The sequence below is a fragment of the Hipposideros armiger genome, unplaced genomic scaffold (genome assembly GCF_001890085.2).
Source record: "Hipposideros armiger isolate ML-2016 unplaced genomic scaffold, ASM189008v1 scaffold_949, whole genome shotgun sequence".
Taxonomy (NCBI): Eukaryota; Metazoa; Chordata; class Mammalia; order Chiroptera; family Hipposideridae; genus Hipposideros; species Hipposideros armiger.
In genome coordinates, this window is record NW_017732299.1 from 298,401 (window position 1) to 321,973 (window position 23,573).

Sequence of the window (23,573 nt, forward strand, 5' to 3'; positions counted from 1 at the left end):
TACTGCAGCTGCAGAGAGGAAGAATAACTTAGACGCATAGGAGGGAAATGTTTGGACAACCTTTACTTAGCCAAGCTCATCCTTTGTGCTTATGTCCAAAACAATTTAATACCGAAGCACTTCCTATCAGACTTCTTCCCATCTGTCAGCTACTTTCCCCTGCTCAGATGCTGCTAGAATGCATTCCCAAAATGTGGATAATCATGTCCTTATTTGTCCTCATTTTCCCCCTGGCTTCTTTGCAAAAATATGCAAAAATAGCTGCTACTTCTCTGTAATTTATTTGAAACTTTCAATTTCCTTTTACTTTCAATACTATTAAATAGAGTAACTCATATTTCATTTAATGGAGATAAATGCTCTAAGTGTCAAAAAAGCAAACAGAAGTGAATGGCACATACTAAGATATTACACAAAGAAACTTGCCTTGAGAAGAATGACTGTATATACTTAAAGAAAGTGGCATTACTGAAACAAATTATGTCATTTGCTTAGACTGCTATTATTGATTAAAAGCTATTGAGATGAACTGACATATTTTTCAAGTAAAAATAAGATCATTGAAAGAACAATGAATTCCTCCTCATGAAAAAAATTCTAATGGAATGGTAATAATCAAAATATAAAATATTACGTATTTTTAAATTTGACATTAAATATATTTTTCAAATATCACTGTTACACTGAGATAAACTCAAATATCATGTAGTCTAACATCAATCACTTTTTTTAACATAAATGTATTTTATACTTGGAGAAATTCAAGAGACTTCACAAATCACTGCTCAGTTTCATCTGATTGCTAAGTAGCAGCATATTGAAGCACTCTTTCTCATTTGAACATTGTCTAAACACAGATATTTTTTTCCTTTGGTATGTTGAAAACTATGATGTACAAGGTAACTGGTTTAAAATATGACTGCTTGCACACAGGCAATAGAACCCATCAAATGTTAGCTAGACAACATCAGCATCTCCTTAGTCTTCTTAAACAGGAAAAAAAATGTGAAAATAAGAACAGAATTGCTCAGAACTTTTAAGCTTCTCTTTAACACATTGTCTGTCTTCTATAGCATGTTTGGAAGTGTATGGAATGACTAGAGACAGTGTAAAACTAAGAGGCCTGTCATACTTCAATAGGTGGGGATAGTCTACACATCCTAGGACTTGTTTGTGTTGCTTATTTTACATTCCTTATTAACACTAAAAAGCTTCAGCTCTGACAAGACATTAACAAATGTACAAAGACATATGATGAGCAGTCAGTGGATAAACCAATAGGTGATTTAATGAGGTGTAAGAGATGCCCCCTATTTTCAAGAAGAGCAAGCTTTCCAAAAATTTAAAATCGCAGTACTCTATCTGAAGGCAAAAAACGAAGGGGGATTATAAAGGGTTGTGGGAAAACAACTACTACTTAGATGCAGAGAAGATGGAGACAGGAATTCAAAACCCAATCTAAAAAATAGTATAAATATTTCTAGATTGCATGAATTAAATTGGATCCTGATTTTTCTCAAACTTGGGAACATTAAGAAGAACCATTAAATGTTTTTGGCTTTTTTTTATGGGTTTTTATTATGGAATTCAGTTCACATGGAGTGCATCATTCTTAAGCTTTTTTGTCAAAGACAAAGTGAAAAAAGGGAGGGATAAATTAATTAATTAACATCCTGTTTACATTTTATTGTGAAATCTAACCATTTGTTTCACTAAGCTCTGCTATTTAAAGTTAGTCTCAATGCTTATTAGTAAATCATAACAGGTTTGCAATTAAATCATTACCTTAACATTTTAGTTTTATATCTTATATTATTAACATGGTTCAGGAAAGATTTTCAAATAGTAAATTCGTAAGTTTTAATTAGAAAATAAATGCTAACACTTCCAGAATTCAAACAGTCACAGTAACTGAGGGATATTTTAGTCTTTTTTTTTTTCCTCTGTGTTGGATCCTACTTAGTTACTCTCAGCTCTAAAATATATCATGCAAATGCATTAGGGTTAGATTATGAACTCAAAAAGACACAAGAGAAATAAAGTATATGCAGAAATTTGACAGTAGAAAATTACTGAAAAGTTAAAACAATGTTATTAAATTTAAAAATTAGATAGTTTTACAATGTAATAGATTTTTAAAAGAACAATTATGTTTAACCTCTTCAAAAGTTGAACCATGACTAAAGCAGTTTTCTAGAAGTAATCAGTTTTTGAAGCTTTTTCAAATGACTCCAAATGTCTATCTTCAGCCTAAACCTCTTTCTCGAGCTCTAGACCCATATTTTCTACCCAGAATGACCTACAGGCATGTCAAACTCAAGATTGCAAAAACTAATTTTTTTCCAATCTGCTTTTCTCTTCATATTTTCTATCCTGGTTAATGGTAATCAATTACCTATTTGTAGGCAGACTACCTCTGAAATAAACATCTACAGGCAAAAGAAGTGGGTTTTATGAAATATTCATGGTTTTACTATTGGTATTTTCCAGAACCCCCCAAATTTTGTTGACTGTCTCACTAAATAAATGAATAACTAAATACATGATTAAACTGAAAAGCAATATACATGCTGATATTCAAGTGGAGAGGAAATTCTTCACCTTTAATCCATAGGCTCCTCTAAGATTTAGAGGATAGGTTAATAAGAAGAGGAGGAAGAGGAAAAGTTAAGAGAAGGAAGAGAGGAGGGGAGTAGAAAAAAACATCTGGTTTTTGTTGGTTTAACACTACTAATTCTTGGTTTCATAGGGGTAAAAATGGGTGAGGCAGATGGGGGTGGGGGGACAGAGGCAAAACTGGACTCCAACACAAATGAAGTCACTGTCCTCTAAACTTTCTCACAGAGCACTTCCCCTGTATTTATTGTACTCACCAGCCCTCATCTCTCCTGCCTCGGAGAACCGGCTCTTCCATGCCACCCTGTCTGTCACCTCGTCCAGGCCTGCCCTCTTCAATCATGGCATATGTTTCAAAGGAATTCCCTTTTTCTTCCTAACCCCAACTTCTAATTTCTTCCACGCCTGAATCTTATCTACCAGTTCTATACAAAATGGCTACAATAAATGCCAATGAGGGTGTTAGTGATTAATCTTAATTTAATAGCTGCTCCTCCAGGTAGAATTTTGAAGACAATGGTTAAAGTCTAAAGGCAAAGATCTTGAAATTTAAAAGTTAAGAGAGGGAGGTTGTTAGCACAGTGAGTCCTCTGGTACCCACAAATATCATTGTCTATGACAGTTTCCTCTGAGATTGTTCCTGTATGGAAGCAAACCAAGGTACTGACATTCAATCAGAAATTGGGATGCAGATGTTCCTTTTAGAATGAAAGCGACCCCATCATCCTCATCTTCTGTTGAAGACTTTTTAAAGAGGTAATTCGCATTTCAAAGAAGTCTTTTATTTCCAGTTGTGTGTTTAAATTCCACCAAGGATAATTCTAACTACAACTGCCACATGTCTGTAACCCCCTAAGCAGGCTAAGCAAGTAGGTTTGCATCCCTTTATTCGTTTCTTTCTTTGAAGCAGAAGTTGGTACAATAAGGAAGTGTTTTTGAAATCCGGCTTTTATTATGTGCTAGGGTTCATGACATGCTGTGAAGGCCTGTCTTCAATGTCCAGAGCAGCAGTTCCTTTCCACCCCCACGAATAAACTCCATTGACTATGGCTGTCTCTTTTTTTCTTTTTTGGCTACATTTTTAAGACCGTGAAAGAGATATAAATGCATACATTCTGGTAATAAAAAAGCCAGCTTGCAGGGAAGAGTTGACAAACCAGAATCGCTGTACTGGGTAAAACAGGGACCTAGAAGTATACCTGGCATTGGCATTTTTTCCAATCGCAGACTCCTCCTGACTTTAACAAAATGCTGATAATAAAAGTGGTAGTAAGTAAAAACAAGAATGATAACAACAATAATAATGATGACAGCCAAATTTTTGTATCAGTTATTATTCTAGGCACCTTATATTAATAAACCCTCACAAAAACATGTAATCCTCACAATAAATATAGGTATTGTTATGATCCACACTTTATAAATGATGAGCCTGAGGTTAAAGGCTTTAAAAACTTGCCCAAAGAAACTGACAGCACTGACATTACACAGTGGTGTCACTCAACTTTGCCCCTATCGCTTTCAAATTCCAACTCTGTTCTGTTGTCATTTCAAACAGCACCTGGACAGTGGCTCCAAAGCAACCTTCACTAACCGCCCACTGAAATATAAGGACACATGTGAGACAGAATATCACACCCCTGCTGTGAACAGGGAATTCAAAGCAGAAATACAAATAGAAATAAAAATGTGAGAAAGTATTCATCCTCACAAATAATTGGGAAATGTACATGAAAACCATTTTATTTCCGTTGTAATCCATTAGACTGAAAAGTTAAAAAGACTGATACTATCAATCAGTGGTTAGAATGTTTGAGTAAGCAGTTTTGAAGTGTTTATTACATTTTAAATGTCCACACTTGATTATACCAACTCCACATCGAGGGGGTTTATCCTTAAGGATTACTTGAGTGTCTTACACAAAAATATATGCACGAGGATGTTTACCAAAGCACTATTGGTACATGACCTGGTGAAGAAGTTGAAACGACTGGCATATCCATCAACAGCAGAGAATAAAAACTATGGCTCATCCACATGATGTGATACTATGCAGCTATTTAAAAAATGAGAAAGCAACACATGTACAAGCAGGGAAAGGGCTCCAAGGACTTTATAGAAAAATGTTTAAAATAAAGACCGTTTATTGGTGAAAGGCATGATATGAGTGTATATGCATGTATCGAACCCTTGATGAAACATATTTTCTGGGAAGAGAAATAGAAGGGGAGGGAATGCGGGAGGCTTTCATGTATTGCTTTCTAGTTTCTTTATGTGTTAATTTTGTACAACAATGTATGCATTTCTTATTTAAGTGATAATCAGCTGAAAATCCTAAATGCCAATAAAGGGAGAGAAGAAGAAAGAAGAAACGGAGGGGATGAGGGAAGGGAGACAGGCTGATACGTAGAATAGGTAAAAAAACAACAACAAAATACAACTAAATTAGAATCTATAAGAGACTAAACTATTAGCTTCAAGAAGAGAGGTTGTCAAAAATCATCTCTAGCATCTGGCATGTTGTAACCATTTACATTTACGGGGGAAAAGGTAAAATGACAGAAGGTTAAAAGGAAAAGAAGATGGCACAAATGAAGTCCAGTGAAAAAAGGAATAAACAGGGATTATTGTGTAAAGAAAAATAAAAGAACCAAAATGCGATTATCTGTGAAACTGAAACTTTAGGTAAAAAAGCATGAAAAAGAGTACATTTACTATCTGTCAAAGTTATTTTCTTGGAAGCTATGACAGTCAACGTGGACATGGTGAGAGCCAGGTACCTCGCGGCCTTGCTTCCTCAGGGCCCCACCTGGTGCTCCATTCCCCTTTACTCACAGGGTTTCAGCCAACCTGACTACTTCTCATTTCCACAAATGCAGTTGCTCCCCACTTTAAGGCTGTCAGAGCTCATCCTGTTCTCTCGCCCTGGCCTATTTCCACTTCCCTCCCTTACCCTCATCTGGCTCACTTTAACTCATCCCTCAGGTGACTGTTCCATTGACTTTTCACACATTCAAGATTCTTTTGAGTGCTTTCTCTGTATCAGGCAAGGTGTTAGACACAGGCATTTCAGAGAAGACTTTTCTGAACTACCCAAATGGGGTGAGGTTTCCCACGTTTTCCGATCATTGCACAAAGTAGTGCCACGAGTGGCACACTTACACTGAAATTAATGTCGAAAGCAACAGCCAGAAGGATCACTTTCTAACAGAAAGAACATCTTCCACAAACAAACTGGCAAGTCTTGGTAGTGAGGTAGGCATTCTTCTTAAAACCAGGCACACGATAAGGACACCGGATAGTAACACTGGAATTTTATGTTATTCTGGAAGTTCTACTAATCACAGAGATGAAAAAAAGAAATAAGAGATTGGAAATGAGACATTATGATCTGGCAGGAAGTTGTCCTAAGAAAATAATCTGAATCAGTCACAAGATTTAGTTATAAGAATGCTTCATGTACAGTATTATTCATATTTGGAGAAAATCAGCAAAAATCCACATCCCTAAAAGTAGACAAATAGTTACGTGAATTATAATATACTCTATGGTGTAATAATATGATGTCATACAATTCTAGGTTTGAGGGTACATTTAATGACAAAAGAGTACATTATTATAATTTGATATATAGAGAAATATTTTATATTCAATATTTTTAAACACCAAATGTGGACAGGTGATTTTTACCTAAAATTTTCAGTATTTTCTCATTTCTGTAAAATATACTTGCATTGCTTTTACAATATATAACAGTTTAAAACTCTAATTTCACAGAAGGTTTGAAAAGATAGAAGTCATAAGGAGATACCTTCTAGAACTATTAAAATTAAAGAGACTAATGTTACCAAATGTAGAGAGGATTTAGAGCAAGTGAAATTTCTGTACATTACTAATGGGAATATAAAATGGGAATTTAAAGCTGTACAAACACTTTAGAAAATGGTTTGGCAGCCTCTTAAAAAGTTAAAAATACATCTGTCCTGTGACCAAGCAATTCTACTTGTAGTTACTTATTTAAAATATTTTTTAAATGTTTAAATATTTAAAATAAAGAAAAACATTTGCTCACAAAAGACTTGTAAAAGAATGTTCACGGAAACTTTATTTCTAATTTACCAAAAAGGGGAATAACCTAAATATTCATCCAACAGGAAAATGAAGAAACAAATTATATAGTATTCACACAATGAAATACCACTCAGAAATAGGCAAAAAGTGCTGACCCACGTGACCAAGATGAATCTCAGAAGCTACAGATACTAAAGAAGCCAGACAGACACAAAGAGAACAAATTGCATGACACCATTTACATGAAGTTCTAAAACAGGCAAAACTAATCTATGGTGCTAGATATCGGAACAGTGGTCATCTCTGTTGAGGGGTGGCAAGAGGTGCGGGAATTGACTGGGAAGGGGCATGAGAAAACTTTCTGGAGCTAATGGAAACGTCTACATCTTGAGAGGTGTGTGGCTTACATGGGTGTATGCATTTGTCAAACTCACTGCACCTTATAATTAAGATCGATTCATTTCACTGTATGTAAATTATACCTTCATAAAAAACTAATAAAGGATTTGAAAATCACACTAAGGTGGTTAAAGATAAAAATCAATAGGCCATTTATTGTTTCTCAAATATCATGACGGAGGGTGCCACCAATTTGGAAGACTTACCACACAAGGGGTACACTAGAAAAGAAACCTATATTACATAATTTTCTGGTATTTCTACCATTTGTATTCTATTTGCATATTCTATTAGCTTACATTTAAGCCAATGACATTTCCATACTTCTCATTCATCTATCTGATCACTTTGCAAAGATGGAACAAAGTCCTACAAAAAAGGGAAGAGATTGAGAGATAGAGGCAGAGTCCTCTACCTGCACTCCATGAGAGATACATAGGATGGTAATCAATATATAAGCTCTGAAGTCTTTATGACCTGAGTTTTGCATACGGGCTCTGACATTTACTGACTCTATGTCTTTGGTCAAACTCTATTATATTAGTATTAATTTTAGTGTATCTTAAAATCTATCAAAAATTCAAGTTAAATCCAATCCTTCAAGAAAACACTATTTATAGGAAAATGTACTTTAACTATGTAAAAGATATACGCCTGTTCATTTCTCAGTGCACATAAAAATTATTTTGAAAATAGTGTCTAGAAATCTATCGTTAAATTTTGATTCCGCCTTCCTTAGGTATAAACAATTTTGCCATTCAATGAGTTGTTAAATTCAATTCTGATATGAGTGAGTTTTTGTTAATGTATTTCAATTGTGTTTAAATTTAAAATAACATTTTTTATGACTTTTCAGCTGGTAAGACATTCTTCTTTCTGGCCTCGCCTAACGTTTTTTTCCAAAAGGGCACCATAAGTACAAGTAACGCAACAAAAACCCCATTTGCCATTATTAAGACTGACAGAAGATTTCATTGGCTTATCTTCCCTATCTTATCTACCAATTTAAAATATCACTACAATTACAAAAAAATTTTGCTGATTTGTCTTATGGCTAATATAGAAAACAATTTATATCCATTTGCTGGTGAACATTCAAATCAATCAATCCATATCAGAATCTATTGATATTACCTAGTTATTACAACTGGTTTTTGGCAGACACATTTTTAAGGTAACCAAATATAACAAGAAAATAAGTTACAATGTAGACAATAGCATTGTATTATAATCATCAGACTTGCTAAGAGGCTTGAACTTAATTATATCAACCACTAAAAAGAAATAATAAATATAATATGATAGAGGAGCTAATTATAACTACAATGGCAATATATTGCTACATATTTAAATATATAACATATTCTAAACCTTACGTATATATAATGTTATATGTCAAATATATTTCAATAAAAAATAGTATAGAACTTGATTTAAGCACGTCAATTTTGAAATAATAGAATGTTTTTGGTTCATGTAATTAAAATGACCATAATAACATGTCCAGCCATTAACGTGAATGGGCCATTTGCCAGAAAAAATATTAAAAGTTCTGAAATAATATCTATGAAAATCTGTGGACAAAGTATGCTCTTGAGAGAATAAAGACAGTCACTAATTAAAACAGAATGGATCCATTAATGCTAAATCAGTTCAAAAACTGTCTAAACTATATTCCAACTCCCTGTTTTTCAATCACTTCTTTTGGAAGGCAAGAATCTCACCATATATGCCTGTGGCCTGAAAGCACATATTGTGAAGGCTATTCTCAAAGACTTGCAAAATTTACAAAGATTTTGTGACTTCCTGGCTCCCAGAGAATTGTGAATATGAGTAGCTAAAACTTATTTTAAGGCATTTCAACACTAGTTCTGATACCAGCAGAATAAATAAATCATTGCAAATGAATGTGAAGGTAATTTGATCACTTTCTCCTCCTGAATCTAAAATACAATTCCTTCAGGTGATTCACTATTCGGATAAAGACTTAGAACAAGGGTTTTCTTATCTAAACCTCTCCTTGGTGATATACAAAAGGAGTCTGCCTCTCTCCTTCATATCCTCTCTCTGTGGTACCTCTTTCATTCTCATAGCATCAGTTACCACCCCATTGTGGTAACTCAAATCTACCTCTTGCTCTGACCTCTTTTCTGAGCACCAGTCCTGGTTACTTCAACTAGAGCAGCGGTTCTCAACCTGTGGGTCGCGACCCCTTTGGGGGTCGAACGACCCTTTCACAGGGGTGGCCTAAGACCATCAGAAAACAAAAGATATTTACATTACAATTCATAACAGTAGCAAAATTACAGTTCTAGAGTAGCAACGAAAATAATTTGATGGTTGGGGGTCACCACAACATGAGGAACTGTATTAAGGGGTCACAGCATTAGGAAGGTTGAGAACCGCTGAACTAGAGGCTCATGGAAGACTTAATCTTGTCAAGTCCAAAACCAAACTCTTCTTTGTCCATTCAAACCTGTCCCTTTGAAATGCCATCTTTGTTAATGACTTTACAATGCATGCAGAAAATCAAATAAGAAACCTGAGAGTCATGCTAGACTCTTCTCTCTCTCTCTCTCTCTCTCTCATTACCAAGGCCAATATCATATCATTTCTACTTCCTAATTACCTTCAGAAATCACTCTTTTCTCCCACCCCTAGTGTCACTTCTTGAATCATGTCCTTCATTTCTCCTGGACAATATTATAATAGACCCCTAACTGGTCTCTATACTTCCAGTCCCACACATTCTAGATTACCTTCCACATCCATCCAGGGAGATTTCTGTAAAATATAAATGTAACCATGTCATTTCCTTTCTTAAATCCTTGTGGTGGTTTGCTATGTATAAACCCAAATCTCTTAGCCCAGCATTAAACGCTTGTTCAAGTCTCTTCCAACTTTTCTAGCTTCATCTCAAATACTCCATAATCCACATGCTGTGTTCCATCATGCTCGTGGCAGATTTCGTTTTTACCTAAAATTTCCTACTCATCTTTCAAAGAAGTTCATCTTTTCTGGAAAGATGTCCTGATATCTCCATTTAGAATCAAGTGTTACCCCCTCTGTATACTGACTCCTATCTGCTTATTCACTTATTGTGTTTATGTTTACCTTCTTCACCAGCCACTTGGAGCTGCTAGAAAACACCTCACAGAAGACATAGAGTACACGCCTGGTACATTTTAAAAAATATTTTAAAATATTATTCTTTTTTTTTTTAATTAAAATTTATTGGGGGTGACAATGGTGAGTGAAATTACACAGATTTCAGGTGTACAATTCTGTAATACATCATCTATATATCACATTGTGTGTTCACCACCCAGAGTCAGTTCTCCTTCCATCACCATCTATTTGACCCCATTTACCCTCTTCTACCACCCCCTCCCCCCTTACCTTCTGGTCCTGTTACATTTAAGAAAGGCTTTGTGCTCCATCTCCATTTCAAACTGAAACATTAGCTACGTTGTAGGTATAGTTTTCCCTTAAAGAGTGATACCAAGTTGCCACAGAGCTACATGAAGAATGTCTATGATTTTTAGGGTGCTTATTTAGGGAAGCCGAGTCTCCTCTTCAAGAAGTTTAACAAGCTGTAGACTTCAGTAGCAGACCAGAAGCATATATCCCACGACTAATTTTCTCCAGTGAACTCCACCTCAAGATTATACTGATTTGATGGATGGAGTTCTCAAATTTCCTTCTGAACAAAGAAAAAGAGAAGGAACTTTGGAGATTAGAATTAAATAGTGGCCTTATTCCCCATGTTTGGTGGTGTTTGTTTTTTTTCCCCAATAGTGTCACTATTCTCCTTAATGTTGTTTGTTTGTTTGTTTGTTTGTTTGTTTGTTTGTTTGTTTGTTTAGCTGAGCCACCTGTTTGTTTGTTTGTTTGTTTGTTTGTTTGTTTGTTTGTTTGTTTGTTTGTTTAGCTGAGCCACCTGCCACCTTTTGGCAGCTCAGTGGCAGCTCAGCTAGGGCCAGGAATTGAACCAGCAAATCTGTTGCTCAGAGTTCACATTCTTGAGCGAGCTCTTAACCAACTGAGCCACTCGGCCGGCCCTCTCCTTAATGTGTAATGTTTTGGGTTAAAAAAAAAATGTTGTTTTTTTTTTTCCCAATTCTTTCAATCAACACACACACACACACACACACACACACACACACACACACACACACACTCTTCCTGCTCTCATGGAGTATTCAGTTTTTGAGGAAAAATATACATGACAAACTGAGGTAGAGGTTGTTGCTCGGAAGCTCTGCTTGTCAACAGGTGTGACTTTGCCTCCCCCAAGGGGATATGTGACCATGTGTGGACATATTTTTTAATTGTTAAGACTTGCTTCTAGTGGGTAGAAGTCAGGGATGCTACTTGTAATGCATAGGACAGCACCCTACAACAAAGAATTACCTGGTCCACAATGTAAACAGTACATTCTTGTTGACGAACCCTGTTCTACAGGGAAACTACTCAGAGCTGCAATTGGACATAGAAAAGAAATCCAAGCAGGAATGAGAGCTTTACTGAGAGCGATGGATGCGTTGGGGCCTGAAAGACTGGATGGAGAAACAGAAGCTGAGCAGATGGGGTGGTGATGGAGAGAGGAAAGTAATAGTGTCCCCAAGAAAGGAATCTCAGGTATTAAGTCCCTGGGGTGCATGTCTCATCAAATGACAGAAGAGTATGGCTGAAGTGCCAAAGGAAGGGGAGAGAAGTCAGCGCTGAATTTGTAAGGATAGACAATGCCAATCACGCTGGTACTCACAAGTATGGTTTAAGATTTGGGTCTCTATCTTAGAGCACTGAAAGGACACCAAAGGAACTGAAGAAAGGGACTGGTTTTAAGATGATAAAGCTGAATTTAGGAAAGGCCTCTCTGGCTACAGGGTAGAGAAGATACTGAAGCAGAATTCAGATAAATGCAGGAGGAGACCATAAACATCCAAGGAAGAGATGATGGTATTTTGGGCTTGGAGGGTGGTAGTAAACATTTTAAAAAGTGCATCCATTTGAGGGTGCAAACTTGCCAGGAATGGGTGACAGACTGGCTATGGAGAGTGAGGGAAAGAGAACGGTCAAAGATGATGCCGTGGTTCTAATTTACCCTCTAATGGATGCTGGTGGCATTCCCTGGGGCAGGAAAGAGTGAAGAGGATTAGTTTTGGCGAGGAAGATCCAGAAGTTGGTTTTAAACATGCTGATATATTGAGATGCAAGCAGTAATATCAATTAGGCAGTTGGGACTATGGGTCCAGAGAGCAGAGGAAATGTCTGAGATTGTTTAGGCGGAGTTAATAATAGAAGACCAGAAGGTCTAGGGTTCAGTGGCGCTCCAGCTGCCTCTGTTATTTCTATGGGATTCTCGTCTGCTGTCTGTTTTTGTTACTCTGCCTTACATAGTCATGTCTTTCAGCTTATTTCCAGTATTTATCTCACTGGTGAGCCACCACTGTTTGCCTTCTGCATTGTTGGTTCATTTGTTGTTATGCTAACTGCTCATTTACTTCCAGGCAAGCATTTCTCTGTTTGCTTATTTGTGTCAAAGGGGGAAAAAAAAAAAAAGAGAAAAACCCGAAACTTCCTTTTTAGTTGGTGCAGCTTTTATTGTCTCTATTAGTCACTTCATGCTGCTAACACCCAAAGTAGATTACTCAAAGTAGGAGAGTTTCCTCCATGTTTAACATCTTTTAGAATCAGCTTTCCTGTTTGTGCCCTCTCTACATTCACAGACATTTTAAAATAAATTTTCCTTTTAGCTGTTTCATGGTCTGGGGTAAACAGCTCAGGGATCTAATTTCAGTAACCGAACCCTGAACAGTTCAAACAGCCCCTTCTCTCTCTGCTGTGCTCCACTGTCTTTGAAATTCACTGCCCCAAAGGAATACACCGCCCCTTGGTTTCATTTCTCTCTGACCGGGCAAGGCAAAAAGACAGATTACTATGGTTTCTAAAAGGTTTAGTGTCTATGTGATTGTGAAAAGCACAAGAATAGAAAAATCTCATTTCTGCTTCCCCAGATGTGAAGAATTGTTTTTAGGTTTTACCTCCAGCCGTAGTAGAGGACATAATGATCATGTTCAAGGGCATAAGTCAGTGGTTCCCAGCCCAAGAGGTATATTAGACACGACAATGACAACTTTAAAAATTATACATGCCTGGAGACCCCACTCCAAGAAACTTATTCATAAGATCTGCAAAGGGGTCTTTTCATTCAAATTTTAAAAGGCTGCCCAGGGGATTCTGAAATTGATTGCCTAATACATTTAAGTGACACCCACCCAACCTGAGCACATAAAACTTCACTGAAAATCATAGTCACTCACCATCCATGAGTGGCTAATAGTAGTATCTAAATAGGCCAGCCAGGGCCTAGCAGTCAGGAGGGTGAGAATCGTGGAATGAATTCCAAAGCAGAAGCAGCACACCCCAAATCGCAAGAGGCAGAAGTAGGCAAAGTATTGATTTCGGCATTCTAGCACATGCCACTGTAATCGCTAACTCAATCAGGTGTAGAGACACCTTTAAACAGAAGCTGGTAGCCAGGCAGAGCAGCACAGCCACAGCTTTAGTGAAGCATTGGTGTGTGCTGCGTTAAGGGGGCGGAGTTGAGTTGGAAGAAAAAAATTCTAGAAATAAAAGAGTGCTGAAGCTGAAAGATGGAACGGAAGTAAACAGTAACTGTGGATGATAATGGCTCCCATAATAATTATGTATTCAATTTCAACTGCCACAGGCCGGTAAGGGTTATGGCCTTTCTCATTTCTTTTAAGCTTCTCTGCTATGATTATTCACCTTGCCTCCCTATCCTTCCTATTTTTCATAAGAAAAATAAGGGCAAATGCTTTAGAAACGAGAAGATGAGTGCTACGTTCAATCTATTTTAAATTGGGGTCCCAGAGCTAAAAATTGTCTGCACTACTGAAGTCTCAAAAATGATTCTATCTGAATATTACATTTAGAAATAGAATATAACATATACCCTTAAGAGCCCTCAGCAATATCACAGAAGCGCATTAAACTTAAACTTGGTAACATTTTATGGAGAAATGATAAAATAAATGGGGAATTCATGAGAATGGGTTCACAAGCTTTAAAAACATTTTAATTTCTCAAAGGTCCTGCACATTTCTAGTGATAAGTAAGAAATCATCACTTTGCTAATTAGCATTATAAAGATAATTTAAGTCTCACAGACTTTGCAAAGCAAAAGAAGGAAGAGAAAACCAGTCAATGAGAATCCTACTTCTCTTGAACTTAAACTTCTCATATATACTCAGCTTTCAAATGTCTCACTGACAAGTGCATTTCTTAGGCATTATTGGTAGAATGCTATTATGAATAATTAAAAGGCAAAACGGAACTACATGCTTTGCTTCTACAAACATTAACTAGCCAGCAATGTATTAAAGGAGGTGTTGTTTGAGAGGCCTTGTTTTTTCTCCCTGATTATTGTAAAGGAGCCCAGCTCAAGTATGGCCAACAGCATCTTTTCTTACAGCAGCGTAACCCCCACCTCTCAGGGTTAAGCAGAGTTGGGCTCTGTCTGAAGATGATGGCCGAGGCCCACTTGCTCGGCTAACATTCAATCCATTTCTCTTCTGTGATCTGTGGTGCAGAGGGCCAGGAGGGGAAATCCAGAGAAAGCGTTCTGGTCCAATATTGAAGTGAAACCCCAGAGGAATTTATCATTTTGAAATACTGCAGACAAGAACACCTAACAAAAACAGGTTCACCTTTTGCCCCCAGGAAGCCAGGTGATATATTGATAGGTGTGTGGAAGACAGCATGGTATTTATAGATGTGAAAGAGGAAGATAAGACAGAACCTCGGTTTCCTGAAAGCTCCTCTAAAAATCTCCAACAGAAAGAGAAAAATTTATAACACCTTGTCAGGGCTGCCTTTCCCACCACCTTAGGGCCCTGTGATCCTATCTCAGAAAAAAGAAAAAAACCATAGGACAGAAAGTACCTAGACACACTACCAGGAAGGGAGCTTTGCAACCCCTCCAGGGATGCTGCCTGACCTCGAGCTGGAGAAACATGATGCAGGAAAGTATGAGGCTTTAAAATGTCTAGGAGACACACTGCACTCTAGCTGAGCAAGACCCATCCTCCAAAGTATTGACAGAGCTAAATTAAATACACATGATCAGAGGACCAAGAGCTCACGGCCCAAACAAAATCTTGTTTCAGTAAAGTAAACACTTGAATAAAATTTAAAATTCTGATCCAAGGCAGTCAAGCCACGCTTCTCCAGGCCAGCTTCTCTTAGAACCACGCAATGGGCTTGGGCTCCCGTTATCTATTGGGTCGTTGGGAAAGTCATGACGTATTTTTCTAAGTTTTTCAATGCAAAAATGCATCATGACTTTCCCGACGGCCCAATATGTGTGAAATACAGATTGAGGCCTTCCTATCCTGCCTTCTGGCTCAACCATTTTGCCTGTGAAAATTCTTTTGAAATTTTAAGTTCAGGATCTGAAGGGCCTGCTATGTCACAGAAAAAGAACAGCAGGTCAAGAACCTAGCAAATGTTCCAAATTAGACGAGATCTTTGTAACTCACATAAGCATGGTGGAATGAAAGAAAGCCGAGATGACCTTTTAGCCAAAATGTATCCAGGCGTCCTGACCTGAATCTGAAATTACAGCATTGTATATTTAGTTATTCATTTGGGTGTAGGCTTTTTAGTGTTGAAGAGTACCTTATTGAAAGACTAAAACACCTGAATATATATAGTACCAATGAACAACCGATGAGGATGGAGGCTAGCTCAGGCAGGAGCTGTATTTTCAGTGGCAGACAACTTTTTCAGTAAAGAGTCAGATAGTAAATATCTTAGGCTTGCCAGACCATACCATCTCATCACAGCTACTTAGTTCTGCTTTTTTAGTGTGAAATCAGTCAGAGACAACATGTAGACAAGCACATGTGGCTGTATTCCAATAAAATTTGATTTATGGACACTTGAAATTTGAATTCCATATAATTTCCACATATTATGAAATAGTCCTTGTTTTGATTTTTTTTCCCAAAATAGGTAGCAGATCATAGTTTGCTGACTCCTGCTGTATTAGGAAATGAAACTCCCAAAATAAATCACCCTGATTTCAGTTTTAACTAGGATAGGCCTAACTGTAACTATATACTGAGCTCCTGTGACAGAAAGGGTTCAAGACGCCATGCAACTATAATACACCCACTAAAGTCTTATAAAATATGCTCTTCTCATTGAATTTCGAGGATGTTGTTCATTTAATTATGAGTAAACAGTGGTTTGCATTATGACCTCAAGAGTATCATCAGGCATCATTTTCTACATTTGTAACTGAAAATGCTAATTACTGTTATTTCTCTTCCTCCTGGGGATTTCTCTAAAACTAATTAATGGTCACACATTTTAATGCTGTAAATGAACTGAGAAACTTACAGAGTAAACCTTTTGTAAATCCACTTTAAGAAAAAAACAAATAGACATAAAGCAAAATGCCACTTGCACAATATTTATAGCTCCTTGAGTGATAACCATTCAGTAAGCACAACTACCTATGCTAATATGTTTTATCTTCAACTTTCTGTCTTTTCTTCCTTTCAGTACAACTTCAGAGAAACAACTGTGCTTTCCAATTTGACCTGGGCTCTCAGCAATCCTTTTATGTACATTTGGACTTACCCTTTCCTCCCCAGACAGTGGCTATACCAAACTATCAACAGTCTTCTCAGCTCTCTACCTCACTCCACTCAAGCACACTCGGTAAATGACCTTATTCCAAATCTCAGACAGAAAACCCAAGGTAGAATTTCTTCAACTTGGTTGCCTCAACCCCAAATTATTGATATCTGCCTCGTCAGCATCACCATTTCTCTAGTCTCAGGTACAATTCAGATCGTCTCCCGTCCAAACTGGAAATCTCCACCTGCATTCAGGGTCCTATTCCCTTCTGTTATTCATGAGACCCTGTCCCATCCATTATTCTATGTTTTCCTTTATTTTCTTTCTTTTTTTTTTTTTTTAAGCTGAGCCATCCTGCCACCTGTTGGTAGCTCAGCTCGGGCGGGGACTCAACCCACTATTGCTCAGAGCTCACACTCTTGAGCGAGCTCTTAACCAACTGAGCCACTCGGCCGGCCCTCTGTTTTCCTTTATTTTCAACCAGTTCTTCTCTCCTGTCCCTAACAGTTTATGAATATGTTCCCATCTTTCAAGATAAAACTCCCTCCACCCTAAGTCACCTCTTTGGTCATTTGGTCAGACCCTCTTTCTGCTTACCTTAGAGCCATGCTTCTTGAAAGAATGTTGTATATTTACATTCTCTACTTTTCTACCCCCAATCTACCTCTGATCCCACTATAAGCTGACTTCTGTGCCTATCACTGCTCAGAAACTGCTCAGGCAAAAGTTTTTGATAATTTCATAATCATCAAATGCCAACAGTCATTTTCATCTGGAATTATTGCAAATGATATTAGGGATAAATATATGACTACACAATTGTTCTAACGCTATTAAATGCAATCCCAATCAAAATCCCAGTAGGGTTTTGCATTGAGTTTGACAAGCTTTTCTTAAATGCTAAAAATGGAAGAGTAAAAACTAAAAATATCCAAAAGATTTTGAAGGTTAATACTACCAGCTACCAACCACTTAAGTCCCAATAAAATTATAATAATTAAAACAGTGTGACATGGGTACAGCAATGAACTATTTTAGGCCTCATTTTTCTTCATCACTCTGTATTATCTGCTACTGTTAACAACTCCCTCTCTTTTGAGTTCCTTCTACTGGGATTTTGAATAAATCTCATTCCTCTGTCCCTTTTCCTCCTTTTTTTTTCTCCTATCTATTCCAAACATTGTTTCTTTTTTTTTTTGAATAATTTTATGGTTTTATTAAAACACAATTTGCACACAAGCTGTCTATTCATTTTCTTCACTGCGCAGCCTGGCATTGGGATTGGTGACTCTGCTGGCCAGCTGAGCTGCTCTCTCCACAATGGCTTTGCGATTCTTGGAGGAGACGTTGTGAGCAATCTCAGCACAGTAAGATTTGTTGCACATCAGCAGCACTTCAAGCTCCTTGACATTGTGGACCAGGAACTTCCGAAAGCCAATGAGCAGCATGTGCTTTGTTTTCTTGTTACTCCCATAACCAATGTTGGGCATCAAGATCTGGCCCTTGAATCTCCTGCGCACCCTATTGTCAGTGCCTCTGGGTTTCTGCCAGTTACGCTTAATTTTGACATATCGGTCTAACTGGTGCCGGATAAACTTCTTGGTCCTCTTTTTGACGATCTTGGGCTTCACGAGTGGTCTGAGGGCAGCCATGATACCGAGCTAAGGATGAGTGCCACCTCTGTAGGCAGCGCAGAGGAAGAGAGGGGAAGCCCAAACATTCTGTTTCAAATGTCTCCTTTTCTTATTCTAAACACTTCCTTGGGAAAGCTGAGAATTTGGCATGGCTTTAACGATCATTATCTAGCCAACACCCTATTTCTATATTCCCTTCCCAAAGGATTGTTAGAGGTTAGGGTACACATGCTTTCTCTATCTCTTCAATCATTACGTAAAAGTACACATCTAAGGCTGCCAATGACCTCTGTATTGCGAAATCCAGTGCATTATTTTGTCCCCTCATTTTATTCTATTACTCCATTGTATTCCCCACAGTTGGCCACACTGTCTTTTGGATTCTGTAATATGACACTGATCCCTTCCTTTTAATCTCTTTGGCTATGCCTCAGTTATTGGGAACGGGTTCTTACATATTGCATTCTACTTTAGAATGTTGAAGAGTCAGTCCCAAGCATCCTCTCCTTTTTTTTCTTTCTTCATTTCCTATATGGGTCATCTCATTCATTCTCATAGCTTTAAACTCCTATGTCTTAATGCTCAAGGCTCCTAATTTGTAGCTCTAGCCTAAACTCCTGCAATCAATTTCTAGCTCATATAGCTAACTGCTCTCCACTTTAATTTCTCACAGGTGAGTTAACCATTAGGGTTGCCACATAAAATAAAATACAGATAAAAGAATGCATATAAACCACATATATGGCGATTCAGGATGGTGGAGTAGATAAAAACTTTGCCTGCTTCCTTCTGTGAACACATTAAAATTACAACTAAATGATAGAACAATCAACCTGAAGAATCATCTGAAGTCTAGCTGAACAGAAGTTTTATAACTAAGGATATAAAGAAGCCACATTGAGACTGGTAGGAGGGACAGAGACACAAAACATGCTAGCCCCAAACCTCCATGTAGTGGTTGAGAACTGGGAGGGATATCTCAGACACAGAGGTTCCCCTCAAAGGAGCAAGAGACCCCAGCCATAAACTAGTCTCCCAACCCCAGAATATGGTGCCAGTAAGAGGATCCCCCACAACACCTGGCTGTGAAAAACAGTAGGGATTCCAACCATCCTGGTGGGATGGAAGGCTGTGGGAAACAGAAACAACCTCTTAAAGGGTCTGGGCACAGACTCATTCACTTGCAGGCACTCACCTTGAGCTCTGGCGAAGGGACAGTAACTCGGGGGGGGGGGGGGGGTTGAAGAAATAAGTGGGGCAAACTGAGGTGTGTGGCTTCATAGAGAGGGCTGAAGGACAGTCACCGTTTTCCTTATGTGGGGCCTTTCTCCCATGCAGCCAGCCAGCAGACGCCATCCTGTTTGTGTTGAGCCCGCCCCCACAGGGCAAATCTGAATCTGATTGGCCTGGTGAGCTCCACTTGCTCCACCCTGCTGACTCACTGAGACCCAGCCTCACCCAACTTGCCCAACACCAGAAAATGGAAATACAAAAACCATGAAAAAGCTGGGGTAACTGTACTTCCACCAGACAAAACAGACTTTAAAACAAAGGCTAAGAGACAAAGAAGGATGCAGTAATCTCACTTCAGGGGATTTACCTGAAGAAACCCAAATGCTGCTTCAAGGGAACATGTGCATCCATATGTTCATTGCAGCACTGTTCACAATAGCCAAGGTGTGGAGGCAGCCTGGGTGTCCATTGATAGAAGAATGGATAAAGAGGAGGTGGTACATATATACAGTGGAATACTGTTTGGCCAGGGCAGGGAATGAGTTTCTGCAATCTGCAGCAGCATAGATGGACCTGGAGGTTTTTGTGCTGAGTGGAGTGTAAGACAAAGAAAGACAGATGTAATTTGATTTCACCTATATGTGGAATCTAAAGAACAAAATAAACAAACAAAACAGAAAAAAACTCATAGATACAGAGAACATTTTGATGGTTGTCAGGTGAGGGTGGGGTTGGGGATGAGTGAAAAACGGGAAGGGATTAAGAAGTACAAATTGGTTGTTACACAGTAATGATGGGGATGTAGGGTACAGCATAAGGAATATAGTCAATAATATTATAATAACTATGTATGGTGTCAGATGGGTACTAGATTTGTTGGCATGATAGATGGGACAGGGTTGGGGCAGGGTGAAAAAGATGAAGGGATTAAGAAGTACAAAGTGGTAGTTACAAAATAATCATGGGGATGTAAAGTAAAGCAAAGGAAATATAGTCAATGTTATGGTAATAAGTATGTATGGTGCCAGGTGGGTACTAGACTACTCAGGGGGATCATTTCTTAAATTATACAAATGTCTAACCACTATGCTGTATACATGAAATTAATACAAAATAATATTGAATGTCAACTGTAATTGAAAAATTTTGGGGCCGGCCGAGTGGCTCAGCTGGTTAAGAGCTCGCTCAAGAGTGTGAGCTCTGAGCAACAGTGGTTAGAGTCCCGGCCCGAGCTGAGCTGCTATTGAATATGTTATAATCACTTTAGTTCTTCATTAACTCATAATTAGTACTGCTGCCACCAGCTAGAGTAGGAGGTTATTTAAATGACATTTTTTAAGAAGCACAGGAAGAAAGAGACCCTTCAGCTAAACTATTTTTCTATACTCTCTTGCTTCTCCTCATATGGACCCTTAGCACTGGCATCCATATACATTCACACACATACATATATATACTCCTATACCATTATATATATGTTGCTCCTTGGGTTAAGTCATTAAAGGATGCCATTAAAATGCAAAACTATGCAGTAACAAATGAGCAGAGTCAAGAAACTTACAAAGCTATTAAAATGGTGCCTTGTAGAAAATGTACTCAGTGAACTAGCAGACATATAGCAAGAATGAAGCACAGGACATGTAAGTTTTGATGAGGCATAAGGGAATGAGGAAGAGGGAAGAATGCACGCAGGCATAGAACTTCGATTATTACAATGGAGCCAGATTGGCTGGGGCTACTTTTTAGAATTTAAGATAAATACTTGCATTGTAACCACATGACAGATAGTGTATAGCACAGTAGTTAAGAGCTGTAACGTGATATAAAGTCAAACAGACCTGAATGTGAATCCTGGCTTCCCCAAGTAACACTGGATGAATTCTTCAATTCTCTACACTTTGGTTTATTCAAATATAAAATGAGGATAATACCAACTTACATGGTGGCTGTAAGAATTCTATAACTCCAAAGTTACACCCTATCATGTTATACTATTTCGTTTTGATCACAGCACTTACTACCGCCTGATACACTCCTCTTTATGTTTTTATTGCCTATCTCCACCAGCCCCACACTGGAATATCAACTCCTGAAGAGCACAGAGCTTGTTTGCCCTGTTTTGTCATTGTATTCCCAGGATGAGTAACAGTTCCAAGCACTCAGTAGGTGCTCAGCAGATGGATGATGAATGAAAAAAAGGAATGGAAGGAGGCAGGCAGAGAGAAATGGCATGAGAAGAAAAGGTGAGAGGAGAGGGAAAAAAAAGAAAAGTGCTGAAATAAAATTTTAATACATGGTAGAAATGTGGCGGTGAAGATTATATTAAATAACTATCTAAAAACCATTTTCCCCCATCATTTAATATTCTATAATATCACTTTTATGGGCTACATATTTAATGGTATGGATGAGCTAACCCAATTTTGGACATTTAATTGTTCCCAGTTTGTTGGCACTACAAACAGTGCTATGAGAAATACATATGAATATATTTGTAAGTCCTGTGTGCATATATGATTTCTTTAGTACAGACTCCTAGAATTAAAACTACTGTGCATTTTTAAGTTTATTACACAAAATTCCAAATTTCATTCAAAAGTGTCTTCCAATTTACACAACCATCAGCAATGGATGGGAGCACCTAAATTCCTAACATCTTCGCCAACACGGAGAATTATTGTTATAAAAGTATATCTCATTGTTTTAATTTGCCTTCTGTAATTATTCATGGATATAGAGAACAGATTTTTATGTTTGTTTTTTCTACAAATTTCTGATGAATTTTATTTGCTTATTTTCCTATTGGGTATTTTTGTAGTTCTTATTGATACCTAAAATGTTTGTTTGTTTTTAGGTTAAGATTCTCAATCCTTTACTATCATGTCATGTCAAAATACTTTTTCTAATTTGTCTTTTAATTTTATTTTAATTGTTTAAATATTATATTTAGTTCTAAAGCTTACCTTTAATAATTTGGAAAGGCTCATAAACAGAAAAAGTAGATATTCCTGATTGCTAACAAAGGTAGCTTCAAGAAAAAGTAACCTACAAATGAACTAATTTCCACATTAATAAGAGAAATAAAAGATTTGAAACTCTAAATTTGATCTGGGGACTGAACTCCACTCAGAACTCAAAAAATATTGTCTTGTTGACAAAATACATTGGGGGATGCATGTTGTGTCAGGTTCTATATTAAAACATCTAATTTTCCAAACCAAAAATGAGCAGTTACAAAATCCCTGTCAATTAATTTCTAATGAAAAAAAAAACTATTACAAGAATAGAAGGGAAAATACAAGCCACATTATGTTTACTTTAAAAAATGACTGTCATTTTTTCCCTCAAACTACTAAGTTCAAACAAAAATGCTAAAATTTACTAAGAATTATCCAACCAAAAGATTATTTTCAGAAGTGAAATAAGCTGCTGCTCCTTCCAGTGTATCTTTTATCTCTGAAATTTTCCTTTGAAAATAAATTTTACTAACACTTGACATCAAGCGGTATGAAATGATATTCTCGCTTCAGAATAGCTAATAGAAAAATATGTTACTTGTCATAATATTTGGTGAAAATTGTAGAAATAATTTGAAAATATTTAATGCTCAAGATCTTTAAAATAGTGTTTTAAAATTGCTGTTATTTCAGAAGAACTCACTGGGTTCAAAATCATTCACAGTTTATTGACAGATTTACTCTTTAACCAAGGGCACAAGGACAAACGTAATTAGTTACCCTAAATGTTTGTGTAGAGTAAAATATAATTTGCTCTTTGTGGTATCATACCACAAGCCAGACCCTAAAATATAATGGAATCTAGATTGTGTTGTTTAAAATGATAAAATATTAAACAAACTTTTGACCAATGATTGCTGGTACTTAGCAACTACAAAGTTGATTATTTTAGGCACGGGTAAACCTTATGTATCCAAATGGACTTCAA

The 23,573-nt window shown here is 37.3% G+C and overlaps 1 protein-coding gene and 1 pseudogene across 1 annotated transcript in view; both read right to left on the reverse strand.

Moving 5' to 3' along the window:
• Nucleotides 1-23,573, reverse strand: part of GPR158 (G protein-coupled receptor 158) — a 409,585-nt gene that overhangs the window by 127,705 nt on the left and 258,307 nt on the right. The gene's annotated exons all lie outside the window — the stretch shown is intronic.
• LOC109375429 (60S ribosomal protein L32 pseudogene) lies at nt 17,975-18,416 on the reverse strand (annotated as a pseudogene).